General features: G+C 40.5%; 1 pseudogene; it reads left to right on the top strand.

Annotated features, from left to right (window-relative positions):
* Window positions 1-4,964: 4,964 nt before the first annotated feature.
* Window positions 4,965-11,259, top strand: LOC117626338 (annotated as a pseudogene).
* Window positions 11,260-18,298: the final 7,039 nt, after the last annotated feature.

Consider the following 18,298-nt stretch of genomic DNA (forward strand, 5'->3'; position numbering starts at 1 on the left):
TGGGGCTAGGGTTTGGATTTTAAGCGATAACGCAATTTTAGCTAATCCGACCGTCCATTTCAGACCAAATTCGCATAACACGGTTCCCTCGCTGTAAGGAACCTTCAGGGAAGCCCAGATTGGCCATCAGAGGCCGTGGACCCACGGGGTCCCGGGTCAGCCGATTAGGCAGTTTATCACTTAGTTGAGCGTCGGACCTTCCCAAAACTGGTCCAAGTGTCTGAAAGGGCTAACGATGGCATAAGAGTAACTTGGCAAGAGATGCACGTATTTCTAGGAGCCAGGGGCAGGGGGTTTAGTTGAAATTCTTTTTAGTCAGCAGTCTATTAATTTAATCTTTATGGGCAATCAGACACTAGGAGCCCGACAGGATTGCAAAGGAGACTTTTGAAGGGTCAAAGTGGCTCGAACCATCTGTGAGTGGACTTTCTTTCATAAATCAGATTTCATGAATGATTTGATGTGATTTTATATAAATAAGTTTTATAAATGAGTTTATATTGATTTTATATAAATAAGTTTTTAGAAATGAATTTATTTGAATAAATTTCTTTATTTGATCTTGAGTAAGTTTTAGTACGGTTCTGAACATGATCAGTACAGTAACAGTTCTATAAGTCTGTGCTGCTTATTTACAAGTTATAAAAACAGAGTTTGAGGTTGGAATCAGATGAGACAGCAGCACAATTTGAGATTTCAGTTTTAATCGGATTTTCTAAAGGAATCTATTTTAAACCCACCTTGTACCCATTTTCTTTATGGTGATTACCCAGAGTCGGGCCGATGTCTACGGACATCCAGTCTGATTATAGTTCAGTCAGTGCACTTGACTTTGCCTCACGAGTTTCGGGGACGCTCGGACCGTGAGTGCCAGGATTTGCGGCTCGGCAGACTTGGTGTCCGAGACCTGCCAGGATTGTGGCTCGGCTGACTCTGTGTCCCCGAGACCTGCCAGGATTGCGGATCAGGCTGACTACGGTCCCCTGCATCCTGCCAGAGCGACTCGAGCTGTCTTGGTGTCCTCGAGGAATCTGCCGGCAGATCAGGCTGATCATAGTCCCCTGATTTCGCCAGTTTGCGGCTCGGGTGGACTACATGGCGCCCGAGACCTGCCAGGGGAATTGACGGATATGACAGGGGTACAAATAGGTGGTATTTTCAAAGGATTTTCAGCTCTTTTATTCAGTTATGATTTTCAGCTATTTCAAATCAGTTTCTTTGATATTTGCGCATTCTATATCTTTATATAATTGTTCAGTTATGCAAGGTTTGAGTACAGAGTTTTTATACGAGTTTGATTTCAGTGATTTGAATAAAATTTATCGAGCTTGATTATGATTTACACGGAATGCTTTGAGTTTAGTAGGCTTTAAATGGAATGTACGTATTCAGTTTATGTAACGATTTTTATAGTGGGGGTTATTATGATTGTTAAACTGTTTTCAAGAATTCTCATGATTGGTCCACTCACATCTTCAAACTATTTTCACCCCAGGCCGTAGAAGTACGCGGGGTCCACCACCGGGCCAATCTTAGCTTCCGCGCCAAGGTAGAGTTTTGTAGAAAATCCTTGAAACCTTGTAAACTTTAGAGTATGCTCTGATATCTAGTATTAGTGGAAAAATGGAGTTGAGATCTGTTACTTGACATTTTCTGGCTGTTGGGTTGGATGTACTGATTGTTTAACAGGTGGAAAAATTTGGAATTGGTCAAAATACAGGGGAAACTCTGCCGAAATTTCGACATAAGTCTAAGGGAATTTTAAAGAAAATTTGAAGCAAGAAGGGTAAAAAGGTCTTTTGTGTCCGACATTCGCCAGGTGTCGGACACGCACCGGACTTGGCTCGAATTCCAAAGTGGAAATTGGGTCGGGTCCTGTCAGTTTACATGCAGTGCATTGACAAAGTCTGCTTTGCTGCTTGTGTATCTCCAAGAAAAGAGAAAAATGGGTTAGGATTTTATCAATTTTTGTAAAAGGGTAAATATATAATAATAAGAGCCATAAACCTTTGGAAAAAGGAAAGGAAAGTGGAGCTTGGTGGAAAGGAAAATAGGATTTGGCTGCTGGCCCACGTGATAAAATAAACATATTAATTAATATAGATTATTCAATAATAGCAATACATATTACATTTTAAAAGAAAGAAAAAAAGTTGAGTGGGGGCCAGTGACTGCACTGGTCCCTACTTGCCTCCGCCCCTGTCTGGGAAGGGATTGCATGAACAATGGTCAGCCTTATCATGCCTTACATGGTCGTTCTGGTTGATGTAAGCAATGCTTATACTAGCAACTTGCTTTTCTGTTTAGCTTATGCATTCGACGTTCAGTATTCATTTTCAATTGTGAAAAACTAGAACAAAGCTTGGCTACTTAAAATTAACAGTCCACTAGCTGGGTGACCAGTTTTGACACACCTCCCTACCTTCCATGTTTTTCACAGACACACTTCTAAGGAGCCTTCCATGTGTCCCAAGTATCACAGTACCCATCGCACCAGGGGAGGTACATATAGTGGTGCAAAACCATATAATCCAATATCCATATCCATATACTTTATATATACAATGAAGCTCATATTTCTTTATGAAAACCATAATGAAATCATGATAAAGAGTTTACCAAGTCTCATAATTCAACCAAATCAAATAACCCAAATTCAATCAAATCACGATTATGCATGCAAGTTGTCATTTAAAAGATCATGATCATTTGAAAACAAAGCCCACTCACAAAAATTCCAACGCTACTCAATCCTGAGAGGGTTCCTATTTTTTATCCGTCCTCTCTTTGATCCCTGTTTTCCCTCGTACATATTTTACCATCAGGAGTCAATCCGTGGGGCTTTTTTTATCCTTCTCTTTTCCTTCCCTAAAGCCTTAGCATCAAGCTCACACCACTAGGCTTTGCAATGTGAACAATGTAAGTCCTTATAAACCTTTGTATTGTCATTTGTTCCCCCAATGTGGGAGTTTTTGTTAGGGGTGGGCACGGTACACATTTTACCATCAGGAGTCAATCCGTGGGGCTTTTTTTATCCTTCTCTTTTCCTTTCCTAAAGCCTTAGCTACAAGCCCACACCACTAGGCTTTGCAATGTGAACAATGTAAGTCCTTATAAACCTTTGTATTGTCATTTGTTCTGGGAGTTTTTGTTAAGGGTGGGCATGGTATGGTATAGGGCCCGTATCGCTACCGATACCGGAAATTTAAATCGGTATGGTACGGTATGGGATTATGGTTTGCCAAAATTAGTACCATACCGTACCGTGCCAAATCGGTATCGGTACCATTTCGGTACCAAAATGACAACTAAAAAATGAACCAATTCAATATTCAACATATTCATTCACCAAAAAAAGTGATGCCTAAGTTACAAATTCAAAGATTCAACATATTCAATATCCAAATCCTAATCAACATATTCAATATCCAAATCAACCAAATCAATATTTATCCATCAACAGATTCATCAAATCCAAATGGTTAAAACTCATGCCTTATAACTTACAAACCAAAATAGTTAAAATTATGTCTTATGGCTTACAAAAATACAAACACAATCCAAACATAAATGACAAAAACATTATATTTCAGTACTATTCGATATGGTACGGTATTGACTGGTACCAAAATCTTGATACCACTACCATATCATACTCTATTGATACGGTACGGTACTGAATATCTCCTCATACCAAATGAAACAGTATGAAATTGGTATGGTACGGTACGGTTAGGGTACGGTTTCAATATTTCGGTTTAAGATGCCCACCCTAATTTTTGTAATCAAACTATTCCTTACCCACTGGTGACGCTGCCTGTAGAAGTGTCAAACGGGCAGTGTCCGGTCGGTGCTGTACAATTGGAACCCTGAAACCAACATTTCCCAGTATGAAAAACCTAACTCCACCTATCGTTATTCCACTTAGCAATCGCTTCAAGTTGACCCCTACCTTTCTCAGCCACAAAACTCCTTTGCCCCAGCACCAAACACTAGCGATTCAGTGCAATCAGTTGCCCCAATGGAACGGAAGATGAGGTTTGGGCTCTTTCATCCGATTGTTTCTCTGCTGTTCTTTGTGAACCACACCTTTCCGGTGCCATCGAACCCAAGTCCAATCGCCCATGGTTCGAGGCTAAGAGATATGGACGATGATAATTTATTGGATTATTTGGATGTGTGTGTGGATTTTATTGATAAGAAGGGTTCTGTTTTGGTGCATTGCTTTGCTGGTGTTTCGAGACGGTACATATCGCTTTCTTAGTTTATGATTTTCAGTCGAAATTATTCGGAACAGGCTTACATTCTGACAGCTTTTTTCAGTTTTCTGAGTTGTCAAGTTTAAAGGGTTTACACCCTTGTTTGCATGTGTTTGTTGCAGTGCAGCTATCATTACAGCATATCTGATGAGAACAGAACATTTATCACAAGAAGGTGTGAACAAATCATTGCTTGTTTTAAGTATCGCGAGTTGTGGTTATATTTTTGGAATCCAAATAGCTGCTTTTGTTTCTTCAGTTCAGATAAAAATTAGTTTCACAAGCTTGTATGACTTTAAAAATGGGAGATGATTTTGACACTCCAAATGTCACCTCCCACACTCCTTTACTCTCTCACACAGAGGAGGGCCAAAATCATATGGTCCTCTTGTGTGAGAGAGTAGAGGAGTGTGGGAGGTGATAGTTGGAGTGGCCAAAATCATCACCCTTCGAAATATATGAATTTAAGAAAAGGCAGAGTGGGTTACAAATGCTTAAGTGCTTTAGTCTTTATCTTCCTCTTATGCAATCCTACAGAAGCACTAGGATCCCCGAGGCAAAGCTGTGAGTTTGTTTGCCCCAATGATGGTTTTCTAGATCAGGTAATGCAAGGCACTCTTGTGTAACATCTTGTACAAGATTTACATTACTTTCTGCTAAGCCAGCCCATAGTGAATTATACTCTTTTCTTTTATCGTGTTGCAGCTCAAATTTACGAGGAAATGGGCTTCAAGGTTGATCGTGCCAGCCCCAAATATAAGTCTTTTCGCCGGGTACAATTTTATTTTTCTTCTCCATCTTCCCCTCCCTCTAAATTTATTGGTATTGATTGAACATCTTGCATTCATGCTTTCATATTTTAGTTTTTCAAGTTTTGGTAATATATGAGATGATGAAAGTGCTCCATGGGACATAGAGACTAAGCTGTAATTCTAGAAAGGGACCTGGTAGATATTTATTTTATTTTGACATTAGTAAGGGGACCAATTAATATCTTAGAGGTGATACAATACTGTTATCCTTTCCTCCTTGCTCAGTGGTTCCTATGCATGACCTGATCATGGGCTCAGCTTGGAGATCATTCCTAAAAGAATAAGATCTCCTATCCTCCAAACTAATATAATGTGCCAGAAAAGATGAGTTTGTTGGTTATATAAATGAGGCTGTACTGACTTTTTTGTTTTTGATCATTTTAATGCATTTCATTTACTTTTCTTGTTACACTGAATCATTTTTCAGTTTTAGTGTCCAATATTTTGGAATGAAATTTAATTATTTTCCCGTCCACTGCATATAATTATTTTGAGTTTTGTTGATTTTTATATTTGTTTTATATACAGGTAATTGAGGACCTTGGTGGTGCTATTACGTCTGAAGGAAGCACAAGCACACATGTTGTCACAGGGTAAGTGAGAACAACTTTGAATTTTTGTATTGCTCTTTGTTCAGGGTTAGTAGTCAATCTCTCTCCCTCTCTTTGTGCTGCTGCTGTCATTGCTAGTGCAAAAATCTGTTACATTTTATGATCTCATAGGTTTTGAATTTGTAGTCAGTAATAATTATGTAAATTACAAGCCTTTATACCATTACATTAACACTCCCTTTGTAATGAGGAAGCTTTTATCTTCCAGTATAAATTGAAAAGACAAATATAATGTTGTTAACACATTTTTATATGACTACCTATTTGTTGGTGGGGGGCTCCTCGAAGTGTTGGTCATCTCTCCTCTGGGATCGAGGGTGGATGCTTGCATCCTATGGCATTCACTGAGGAGCTAATCTTGCCTAATCCTCTAGCTTATTATAAATAAAAAAACTAAACTTACTTATGTGTTTAGTTAAACCAAAATAGCAAAAAAAATATTTCACGTGGGAGATTGCCAGTTATATCAAGGTTGATTGTGTAATCACAGTCAAACTTCATTGGTAGAGTTAATGTATTTAGGATCACTGGATTTGTTGGCGTGGCGAGTAAGATTGATTGGAATCCACAACATAGTAGTGAGAGATAAGTTAATTTTATAGAAGACTCATTTCTTTTCTAAATCTGTCAAATCGCCCAATCTTAGAAACAAGATTCCTCTGAGATTGACATACTTACATGCAATCTATACTCTCTCTCTCTCTCCTCATCCCCTTCCCCCATCCTCTATATACACATTTCTATTTATCTCTGACTTGATTTTGGAAATTTCTGTAATTCAGCTTTGGGTAAAACAATTACTGAGCACGTATACCAAATGGGCCAAAAAGCTAGGTTATAAAGGGAGGGTCATTGAGAAGTGTTCTTCCACATATGGTGGCATCCAGTCAGCAACTATTGAGTCTGAGTTTGCTTATGGCTATCTTTCGGGAGAGACAGGTGTTCACAACATTATAAGTTCGCAAAATGGATCTGCTTTGCATTTGGTAAAACTTTCTTTCTGTTCTGACCCTAAACCCGGATCTCAGTATTGCAATCATTAAGTTTTTTTCCGACTCTGGTACTCAAGAAAGTGCATTTTTAACATATTCCTCCCAGGAGGCACAAAGTTAGAATTTAGTAAACAAAATAAATCCTGCAATTAGTCAATCAATAGTCAATGCTACTCTTATATCTAATGCTCATGCATTTGGTTTACCTTGGTCTGTTCATTGTTGGATTATATTAGGTCGCACTGGGAACTGCAAACTAGAGACCAGGGCCTTATGACACAATAAACCACTTTTTTCTCAACCTTACAGATTCAGTGCTGCAGACCTCTAGACAATATGTTGTCAGTTAGTAGGAGACATCATTAGTTGAGGCTAACCTTCTCTCAGTTGTTGAAAGAATATGCTTTGATTGACTTTAAGACTAGATAAAGTTTGTAGAAAGCTTACGAATAATTTGGCAGACATCATCAGTTGAGGCTAACCTTGAATCCTTGATGTCCAAATCTAGAATTCAGCTTGAGGGCCTTCATCCTTCTCTGTCCCTGTCATTTGAGTACTTTTCTATCTACTAGCCTGTTTGAACAATTCAAAAGAAACACCAACACCAGCATCTCATTTAGAATTCAATATGACATGACTATCTAAACCATTATACATATTTCTATTCACTTGTCTTATGACATGTAAGATATAACTTAATCCTAAATTGATAATTATGTTGGTATACTATCTTTTCCAAAAGTGATATCAAGAAAGATGACATTGTCAATCTGTGGCAGAAAGAGACTCGAACATACATGTATCATCCACACAAACTAGTGAAGGATGTAAAAAACCGGCATCCAACCGCCTGACCTAATGTCTGTTTTGGATGGAAATCTTGAACCTCTTATTGGTGCTCATATTAATTCAAGACAATAAAGTTACATGGTTTGGAGTTCTCTGATGAGAAAGATAATATACGAAATAATACAACGAAAATGACAGAAGAGGAAATGGAGCTAAATCTACTATTTTACAAATAGCACCCCTAAAAGAAACATCCAAAGGCACATAATTCTTAAACAATACATTTTACATCCACAAATATTTAAGTTCGATTTCTTTGTCTGATTACAAGATTTATAAGTTTCTGTAACCTTGTCCTGTTCCTGATTACCCATGCTGCTTCCTATTTTTGTATATTTCGTGTGCAATTAAGGGTCTTTGTAATATATTGTAAAGAATAGAAAGTACAGAAGAGGACAAGCAGTTCTAGCTAGGTAAAGAAAGAAAAAAGAAAAAAAGAAAACAAATATACAGGTTCTTTTGGTGTTAAGTGAGCGGTGCTGTGTGAGTAAGGGTTATAGAGCTACAAAGGAGTTTCATAATAATTGAGCAATACATCTCTTTACCTTGTTTTTTTACTATACTAAAACATTTAGGGCCTGTTTGGTATTCAACTTGAATTCAATGCATTGACTTATGTAGTTTGACTTGCCGGAGCTATGACTTATGAGGAGAGCAGGAACAGTGTGCATTGAGCTCCATTTGATTGTGTCCCCTGCCGCCCTCATTGCTTCAACCTGAATGTAATGTTACACCTGGCTCCCAATCTTCTACGAAGAACCTCATCTAGAACCCCTGCACCCTCACCCTCCTCTTCCAAATTTCCTATATGATAAATAGAGGATGGAAATGTTAAATTAATCAGTTGTACAAATTAATCTCTAATGTATGTACAACGTTGAATTGCTTGGGCTCTACAATTGTTTGGAAGGCCAATAATAATGAAATTCAAGTATCTAACCATCTTGGATTTATGATAGCCTGGCTAACATGCACGCATGGGTAGAAGTTCTTAGTTTTCTATTTTTTGGAGAAGGATGTAAGGATTTCTTTCGTAGTTTCACTGTGAATTTGTGATTCACCTGCAACACACCAAATCTACTATCTATTATCGAAGGTAATGTCTGTTTCAATGGAATGGGTCTAATGGAATATACTCTGTGTTGATTATTATAGTGAGGAAACATTTGTAGTTATTAGAAGTTTGATCTAAATATCAAAAGTATTATAGTTTCTATTTAACAGAATACAATTACAATTTTGTGATTGGCTTTGACTGTAATTAATCAAGTCTTAGCTAGACCATGGGATTATAGTTGGAAGGATAGTTGAGATTGGGAGTCTATTGATAGGATGATCATCTTATCCACATCAGTGGCTCCTATATTCTCGGTGCACGTTTGATACTCATTAGGTCCTGGAAAATGTATAACAAGGAAGAACAAATGGGAATCTTAGAAAGAAAGGAAAAGTAAAAATAAGAGAGAAAGACTAAGGAAAGTGTGGCTGGGGTCTTAGACCACACAGCCACAATTTTTTTCAAATCCATGGAGCCGCACCTTGTCTTGGGGAACAAGAAAATAGGAGCCACACTTTTTTTATATATCGATATGGAATTGTTTCTTATTACATGGACCTCCCTCTGTCTCTCCTTTCTCTTATTTTATGTTTGGAAGATTACCTCCTAATTGTGTAGCCTGGAGACCTTTGCAGAAGTTCTCTCTTTGGTAAGCAGTGGTTCATGTGAGTTTCTGTCTTCTGGAGCAGAGGAGTTGCAGAATTTCGGTGCAGATTCTGTTGAGAATGGACTTTTCATTGTTAGACTTGTTTAGAGGTGTCTCCATATTGATATTCACAGTTCACAATGTGAAGAAGGAAAGTGAAGGTCAGACATATGCAGAAATTGTACAACGTGCTGTCGTACTGCAGAATGCATTTACTGCTGTCTTTGAGTTGATGGGGCACATCTTAGAGATATGCGTCCAGTTGTGTGATCCTTCTTCAAGTTTCCTGTTACCGGGCATTCTGGTGTTTGTAGAATGGTTAGGATTTTGCAGCTGGAAGCAGTGCAGATGAAAAACAGACTAAAGTTAGATCAAAATTCTGGATGGTTTGCATCTCCTTCCTGAATAGGCTCTCGTCAACTCCATAGATGATGAAGATGAGACTTGCTTTAATAATATGAGCAGATATGAAGAACGGGAAACTGAGAACCGTCTTGCTTTGTGGGAGGATTCATTCCACTTCTTCCAGCGCAAACTATATTGGATGTCTCAAGGAAGCGTTCTTTTGGAACTGACGGCCACAAGGAAAAAGGGGCCTGTGTTAAAAGGATTGTGGCGGCAGGCAAGGCTCTTGCAAATGTGATTAAGGTTGAGCAGAAAGCAGTATATTTTGATTTGAAGGCAAAGAAATTTGTCATTGGTTTTGAGCCTCAGGTGCAAAATGATTTTGTTTCTACCTCCTATATGGGCATGGCTACTGAAAATGATAATCTGCAAGAAAATCAAGCAGAGAATACAATGAAGTTGGGAGTTTCATATCCGAAGCCAGAGTTAACCACGGAAGGCGATGAGGAAGCTGAAGTAATAGTTTTAAAGCCAATAGTGGCTGAGAAGCTGCCTGATGTGGTAAACACTACTTGGGCATCCTATGAGGGCCTGGAGCCTGGTAAAAATGCTTCTCCAGGTGATCTAAAAGTTAATGGTACTTATGTCGCTGCTTCTTTTGATAATCTTCAGCATGAAACTGCGTTTAGTGCTAGTTCACAAATACCTGTATCTGTTGCTAATGGTATAGCCCAACATTTGCGATCAATTCAGTCACATGCTTCCAAGCTGTCAATGGAAGCTGGTTTTGGTGCTAGTTCACAACTACCTGTATCAATTGCTAATAGTATCCCCCAGAATTTGCAACCAACTCAATCACATGCGTTGAAGTTGTCAATAGAGGAAGAAATGTCTCTTGCTCACGGCTTAAAGAGTATGGGATTTATGGGGGAATGGGTGTGTACTAGCATCTGAGCCTGTGGCAGTCCAGCAGCCAGTAAATGGTAGTACGAGTGGTATGGTCTACAGCCACACAAAAGCCCCAGAAGCTATGTTGCCATTTAAGGTTGATGCTATATCATCTTCTAGAGCAATTGCTGACGGTTCGACTGTAAAGACATCATCAAACGTGCCCACATGTATTCGAAAGAATCCAGTAAGTCGACCTGTTAGGCACCTTGGTCCACCACCTGGTTTTAGCCCTGTTCCTCCTGAAAAGGTGAATGAATCGATTTATTGCTCCGACTCAATGAGTGAGAATCTACTGATGGATGATTACAGCTGGTTGGATGGATATCAGATGTCATCTTCAACAAAAGGAAATGGGCTCAGTAGCTCCATTAATTTCTCATCTCATTCAAAAGCCAATCGCTTCACTAACAGCAATGGCTTGAGTGGACCAGTGACCTTTCCCTTTCTTAGTAAACAGGGTCCACCTATGCAACTCCAAGGGGAAAAACAGAAAATCTGGCAAGATTTTCAGATGCTCAATGACATCGTACTGCACCATGAAATGCAGCTGCAGCAACAACTTCTTGTAAATGGAAATCAGCACTCGATTCCTCAGCCTGAGCAATATCAAGGACAGTCTGTCTGGACAGGCCGTTATTTTGTGTGAAGTCAGTATGGTTATGATGGTGAGAATTTTTTTCTCTGCATGTGTTACAATTGCTGCATATACTTTTTCAACATATTCTGAAGTTTACTAACTTAAGTTTCCAACAAGAATTATCACTGGGTTTAAAATTATAATATTAATGGTATAGGTGTCAAAGTTTGAAAGTTTAAGCTTCATATTAACCTTATACACTAAGCTTCATATTAGCATTAGAAAATTTAAGCAGATTCAATCATATAATTGTAATTAGCTGAAAGTTTGAAATCAAGGTGTTAGCATTGGTACTCATCAGTACCCTTCTCAATCCAGGGTGAGACCATGATGGTCGAAAACCCTAACTCCCAACCAGTCGAACCGAAATAAGAAAGGCTTCAGCCCCACTATCCCATCAGGGCTAGGGACTTCATGTACTAGCGTTAGGGACGAATCAAGGATTTGAAAATGGAGTGAGCTAAATTTACATTACGTACGTTCTTAACCAAAAAAAAAAAAAAAACCTTTTGTACAAACCTACTGAGAATAGAAAATTTGACTTGGGGCTGTTAAAAACTTATAGTCCTACAATATAATGAGTTCCAAAATGTGTTTCCTACCCAAAATAAACCTATAAACAACACCGATATGTAAGATATGAAGAAAAAAAATTCAAACAAATTAGGTGCATTAATCTCATTCATTGCCTTGGCACAGAGGCATAAGGTACAATGTCAACCATCAACTTCATATTCTCTCGTAAGCTGACATCAATTTCAGCATTAGATGATGTAATAAACCATATAGGAGACATATTTGCAATACTTGTTACAGAGAAAAGGGAATAAAGAATAGATCAACAAAATCTTGTCTAAAACAAACAGGTAAGATGGGTTTTTTATTTTTATTTTTTTACCAAAACAATTTACATGAGTATTGAAAATAATAATAAAATTTGTATGGGTTACGGCCCATACAGCCCACAACGTGAGTTCATCCATGTGTCAAATAGACTGGGCCAATCCAAGCATGGCCCGCTTAAGTAAGGTATGGAACGGCAATTCCCGTATCTTTGGGCGAGCCGAGATGAGGTAATTAGGCCCAACGGCAATAGAATTATCACTAGTCATTTTATATTTGAAGGTACTTTAAATAAAATTATTTGCTTCTTTTTTCAACAAAAAATAAATCTTGTTAGTATATACATAAGTCAAATTTCGCGTGGGCCCATCTCGAACAGTTTAGTGGTCCGGCTCCCACTGGGATTGATGATTTTCATAAATGCACGGGCCTGATCCGACACTAAATAGGTCGGCACGGCCTGTTTGACACCTTCAATTAATGGCCAAACAACTAAAAATTTAACATTTTTGTTGATTTTTGTTGTTTGTTTTGTAGGAGTACCGGGCCATTTTATGACAATTTCTATTTTCAGTTTCAATTTTTTATTTTTTATTTATGGCCACAACAATTTCATTAATGAAAGGCAATACATGATACATAGTGCCACAAAGGGCTCTTGCAAACAATAAAACAACCATTGCAAGAAATGGGCAAAAACAATTTCACATCTTGAAAACAAGCTCACCATGAACTAAAAAACGGAAGAGGATACATAAAACCATTGCAGTCGGTGATGTAGAAAGATCACATGAGAGATGAGAACTCTCTACCGGCTTGGAATTCGGGGATAGGAAACACGTACAAGTGGAAAAGAAAATCCTACTCAACTTCTTTTAGGACACATGGTCTCAGCATCTTCCAAAGACCCTTAACCCAAAGCACCAATTAATAGTAGATCCACAAGATCAATCAGCTCCACCATTCACCATATAGATCTAACGGAGATCCACCTCATTAATCCTAAAAGTGCAAGAACAGCACAACAAAGACAAAAGAAAGATATTACACAAATCTACAAATATCCAACCAAAAGGGTTGGTAGGAAAACCCTAGCTAGCACAATTATAGGTGAGTCAAACCTTGCAAAACACAAGGGAGACAAAATCCTAGCACAAAACGGCTAGGAAGAAAAGCCCTCCACAAGTATAAGGGAAATAACTCAGTTTTATGATGGGATGGTTCTACGTGGTGATCGAGGGGTAACAAGTGTGTTTATACCGGAAATAAACGGCCTGTGACCGCCAAACACGTGGATAGAATCGATATTTATCACAACAACCCTTCGGCATGTGTCCTACCGAAGCCATACATTTTGACTCTTTTGTAACAGGACACGTGTCATGCTCACAATCCGCTTCTACAGTCCCACATCGGAAATATGAGCATAGTGCACGCCTCCCAAGGCCTATATAAGGAGACCCCTATCCCCAAAAGGAAGGGAGAGAAACCAACGGTACGCTACCGCTTGATCTGTAATCTAATATTTACTAAAACCGTACTTACTTAAGCATCGGAGAGCCTTCGGTCGGTACCACACCGGTATCCCAAGGTCTTACCGAACGTGTCTTTTTGCAGGAACTTGATCTTCTGAAGGTGCACTCCCTTCCGAAGACATAATATCACTAAGTTGGGCGAGACACGTGTCAAACCACTTTTTCGCATCAACAGTTTGGCGTCGTCTGTGGGAAGTAGTCGACGGCAACCACTGCATATTTTACCTGCCCCTTGCCTTGCGGCATTGGACCGATCAGGTCTAGTCCCCATTGTGCGAAAGGCCAAGGGCTTACAATCGGTGTCAGAGGCCCAGGCCCGGAAGCTTAGATACCGATCAGCAAGGTACACTGTCATCAACAATGTGCTTTACAAGCGTGGCTACACCACCCCATATCTCAAATGCATTACGGCAGAACAGGGGGACTACGTCCTTCGAGAGATCCATAACGGTGTGTGTGGCGACCATTCCGGGTCCCGGTCCCTCGCCTACAAAGCCTTTCGGCAGGGATACTTTTGGCCTACCATGCACCAGGACGCTAATTCACTTGTGAAAATGTGTGATAAATGCCAGCGCTTCGGTAACATTCCGCATATCCCTGCCGAACCTCTGACACCGATTGTAAGCCCTTGGCCTTTCGCACAATGGGGACTAGACCTGATCGGTCCAATGCCGCAAGGCAAGGGGCAGGTAAAATATGCAGTGGTTGCCGTCGACTACTTCACCAAATGGGTGGAAGCCGAACCTCTGGCAACCATAACGGCAGCAAAGATGGAGGACTTCGTCTGGACTCACATTTGTTGCCGATTCAGTATCCCATATGCAATCATTATCGATAACGGCAGACAATTCGATTCGGAACTCTTCAGGCAATTTTGCACCCGCTTGAAAATCAACTTGTTTTTTGCGTCACCAGTCCATCCCCAGTCGAACGGTCAGGTCGAAGCAATAAACAAAATAGTGAAGAAGCTACTGAAACGGCAGCTGGACAAGGCCAAGGGAGCCTGGCTGGAAAAGCTTCCCGAAGCACTGTGGGCCATTCAGACGTCTTACCGAACGTCCACTGGAGAAACCCCTTTTTCCCTGGCTTTCGGTTCGGAAGCAGTGGTGCCTGTGGAAATCGGCGAACCTTCCTACCGAACGGAAAACTTCGCACCGAAGCCGAACGAAGCAGCCATTTCTCTGAGCCTTGACCTACTCGAAGAGCACCGGGCACATGCCAACCTTCGGAATGAAGCCTACAAACAACGTGTCTCTCGGTATTACGACTCTAGAGTCAGACACCGCTCATTCCGAATCGGAGACTGGGTCATGCGCAAGGTATCGCTAGCAACCAAAGATGCCACGGAAGGAACCCTCGGACCTTCCTGGGAAGGACCCTATGAGATCATCGGTACCCTTCGATCAGGAACCTACCGACTAAGAGACTCCAACGGTAAGACCCTCGGCCATCCTTGGAACGTGGAACATCTCAAATACTACTAAAAGTGACCTAGCCTGCGGCAGGTCCGAACTGTAACCACTCACAATGTATTTGTTCTTCGACTGAAATTAATAGAAAGTCTTCGGCACTATTAATTCAGCTTCTCTTTAATTGTTCTACTAGCCCACGACTGCTAATAGTGTCAAATTAACGTCCTACGGCATCTATATTAGCCTACGGCAATAAATGACTTTCGAGGTTTTTACCCTACAGATTCCATCGGGACTTTATTAGCCTACGACAATAAGCGAAGTTCGAAGTATTTACGCTACCGATTCCATCGGAACTACGGCAATTAGCCTACGTTATAAGACGATCGGCAATTATAACATATTCAAAATATACGAAGGTTAAAACCAATACACGAATAAAGGATGCCCTCGGCACCAACAAGTTAAAATTACTCAGACAACAAAAGATAAAAAAGGTACATTCGAATTAAAGGATGCCCTCGGCATCAATGTGTTCAGGATACATAATAGCTAAAATTACAAGTATAAAGAAACCAAAATATGGCCTCAAGCTTCATCAGCGGCGGCAGCCTCGGCAGACCCGGAGCCCTCGGCAGCGTCTTCCCCTCATATTCTTCAATCATATCCTCCGTCAGCCCTTCCGGTAGTGGGGGAGGATCGGCGATGAAATTCAGGTTCAGCTTCTTCCTGGGGTTGTACCGTTTGAACCGGTACAACAGGTCCGCCATCTCTGAGCCCACCTCCTTATCCAGAAGAACGGTGAACTCTTCAGACGAGCGGTATCCCTGGATGGCTGACCGAACGGCAGCCTCGATCTCCGCAGCCTTGGTCCGCTCGGAATCCTCCAAGGCAACCTGAACTGCCTCCGAAGCCGCCTCGGCATCCCTCGCTGCCGCCTGCGCTGCCTCCAAGGCCACCCGCATCTCCTCCACCTTCGCCCCCGAAGCGAGAGCCTGCCGTTCGGCAGCCTCTTTCTCCTTGAGCAGGTGGGCGTGGTCCTGGAGTACCTTGCCCGCTTCGGCTACCTTGGCCCTGCCACATATCCATGGATGCCTGCACAAAACGGAGTCAGAAGCGTGCCCTACTTGGTACAAAAAAAAAAAAAAAAAAAAGGGGGGGCGAAAGAAGAAGGAAAACCTTACCGAGGCCTGAAGACGGAAGGCGCGTCCGGCCTGCTCCCGAAGAAGCTTCTTCGGCAATTCGTCAATCTCCGGTAGCTCCATTTGAGAGCCGAGGATCATGTGATTGACGAACTGCACCGTCTTCGAGGGGCAGGCGATGGTGACGGCCTCGGTAGGTCCGTCCTCATCCTCCACCGCAAGGACGGCCCTCGGAGCCTCCGACGGACGGCCCCGCTTGGAAGCCGGCGAGGCTTCCAATGCCACTGTCACCGGTCGCTTCCTGGCAGCTCTGGAGGCGGCGGCTTCGGCATCCGACTACCGGAAATAAACAGCCTGTGACCGTCAAATACGTGGACAGAATCGATATTTATCACAACAACCCTTCGGCATGTGTCCTACCGAAGCCATACATTTTGACTCTTTTGTAACAGGACACGTGTCATGCTCACAATCCGCTTCTACAGTCCCACATCGGAAATATGAGCATAGTGCACGCCTCCCAAGGCCTATATAAGGAGACCCCTATCCCCAAAAGGAAGGGAGAGAAACCAACGGTACGCTACCGCTTGATCTGTAATTTAATATTTACTAAAACCGTACTTACTTAAGCATCGGAGAGCCTTCGGCCGGTACCACACCGGTATCCCAAGGTCTTACCGAACGTGTCCTTTTGCAAGAACTTGATCTTCCGAAGGTGCACTCCCTTCCGAAGACATAATATCACTAAGTTGGGCGAGACACGTGTCAAACCACTTTTTCGCATCAACAAAGTGGATTCGCTTCCTTAAGGCAACCAGTCCCATATTATAATTTTACTTTTAACTTAGTTCAATTATAATGAAACTTTCAAGTAACGCCTATTTAGAACTTGTAAATAAAGTTTTTATTGGGGCCTAATTGTGAATTTGAATTCATTAAATAAAAGTTCACATTACAAAAAAGATTATACCTTTTTTTCCAGTGAATCTTTTTGGGTGAAATTTTTGTCTAGAGTTTCCAAGGCTGGGACCAGATATGTTCGAACGCGAGAGTCCAGCGGGTGAGTTCAATTCGGGGTGAGCGTGGTGAGGTTCGGTGCTGTTTCTCCTTGGAATTAGAACCGGAACTGTAATCTTTTTCCGGTGCGATGCGGTTTTTCCCAAAATAATTAGAGAAACCACCAGTGCGGTTCCGTTACAACATAAAACCAGTTTCCAGTTGCGAATCGATTAACAATATCTAAAGTGAAACATATGCGAGAGCTCGAAACTCAACTACAACATATTATTTCCCTAATCAACCTATTTAAGAAATGTCACTGAATATAGTCTCCAGGCTTTAATGGACAGAGAAAATAAGAAGCTATTTCTAGTTAGCAATATATATATATATATATATATATTATAATCAAAAGAAAAAGATGAGAGAGAGAGAGAGAGAGAGAGAGAGAGAGAGAGAGAGAGAGAATTGTTGAAGAGAGAGATCTTTTAAATAAGTTTATTTGAGGGACACCCTTATAGGGTCTACTCCGTATTGTATTTCACTAATCCAAACCGTCTATTTTGTAGATATTCATTTAATGATCATCTCTACAAAAAATCACTTGAATTGATATCATTTGACCACTCAATTGAATTATTGAAATTTTAGTATTTTCTTGAAACACCGTATTAATTGATTTTGTAAGACACAATTGGATATCGAAATAGTTTTCGATTTGTTCTTTTTATTTTTTTAATTTTTTTTTGCAAGGAAGATCTATGAATGTAGACTTAAACAATAGATTGTTTGAATCATTGAAGAAAAAATTGTAGGGAATCTTAAAGGGTGTCCCTCAAATAAAATTATTTGAGAGAGTCCTCAAAAAAACGAGACTATATATATATATATATATATATTAAATCTCCCCTGCCCGATTTGGTCCAGTCTGGTGTTTGGAGGTATAAAATCGAGACCGAAATCAATTGGGACTAGTCAAATTGGTGTAGTGCCAATTTATTAACTTTTTAGTCACCTCAGTTTTTGACAATGTTTTCTAATTCGTTTCGGTTCAGTTTTTCAGTCTCGATATCCACCCCTAAGTTCAAGTTGAGAAGTTTCAAACATTGAGTTTTGGGATTGGAGTGCAATACACGTGTTGTGATTTTGAATTGGTGAATAAAAAAGGTGGGCAAGAAGAAAAAATGAAAATCAAAACTGAAAATTAA

Source organism: Prunus dulcis, chromosome 4 (genome assembly GCF_902201215.1).
Source record: "Prunus dulcis chromosome 4, ALMONDv2, whole genome shotgun sequence".
In the NCBI taxonomy this organism is placed as follows: domain Eukaryota; kingdom Viridiplantae; phylum Streptophyta; class Magnoliopsida; order Rosales; family Rosaceae; genus Prunus; species Prunus dulcis.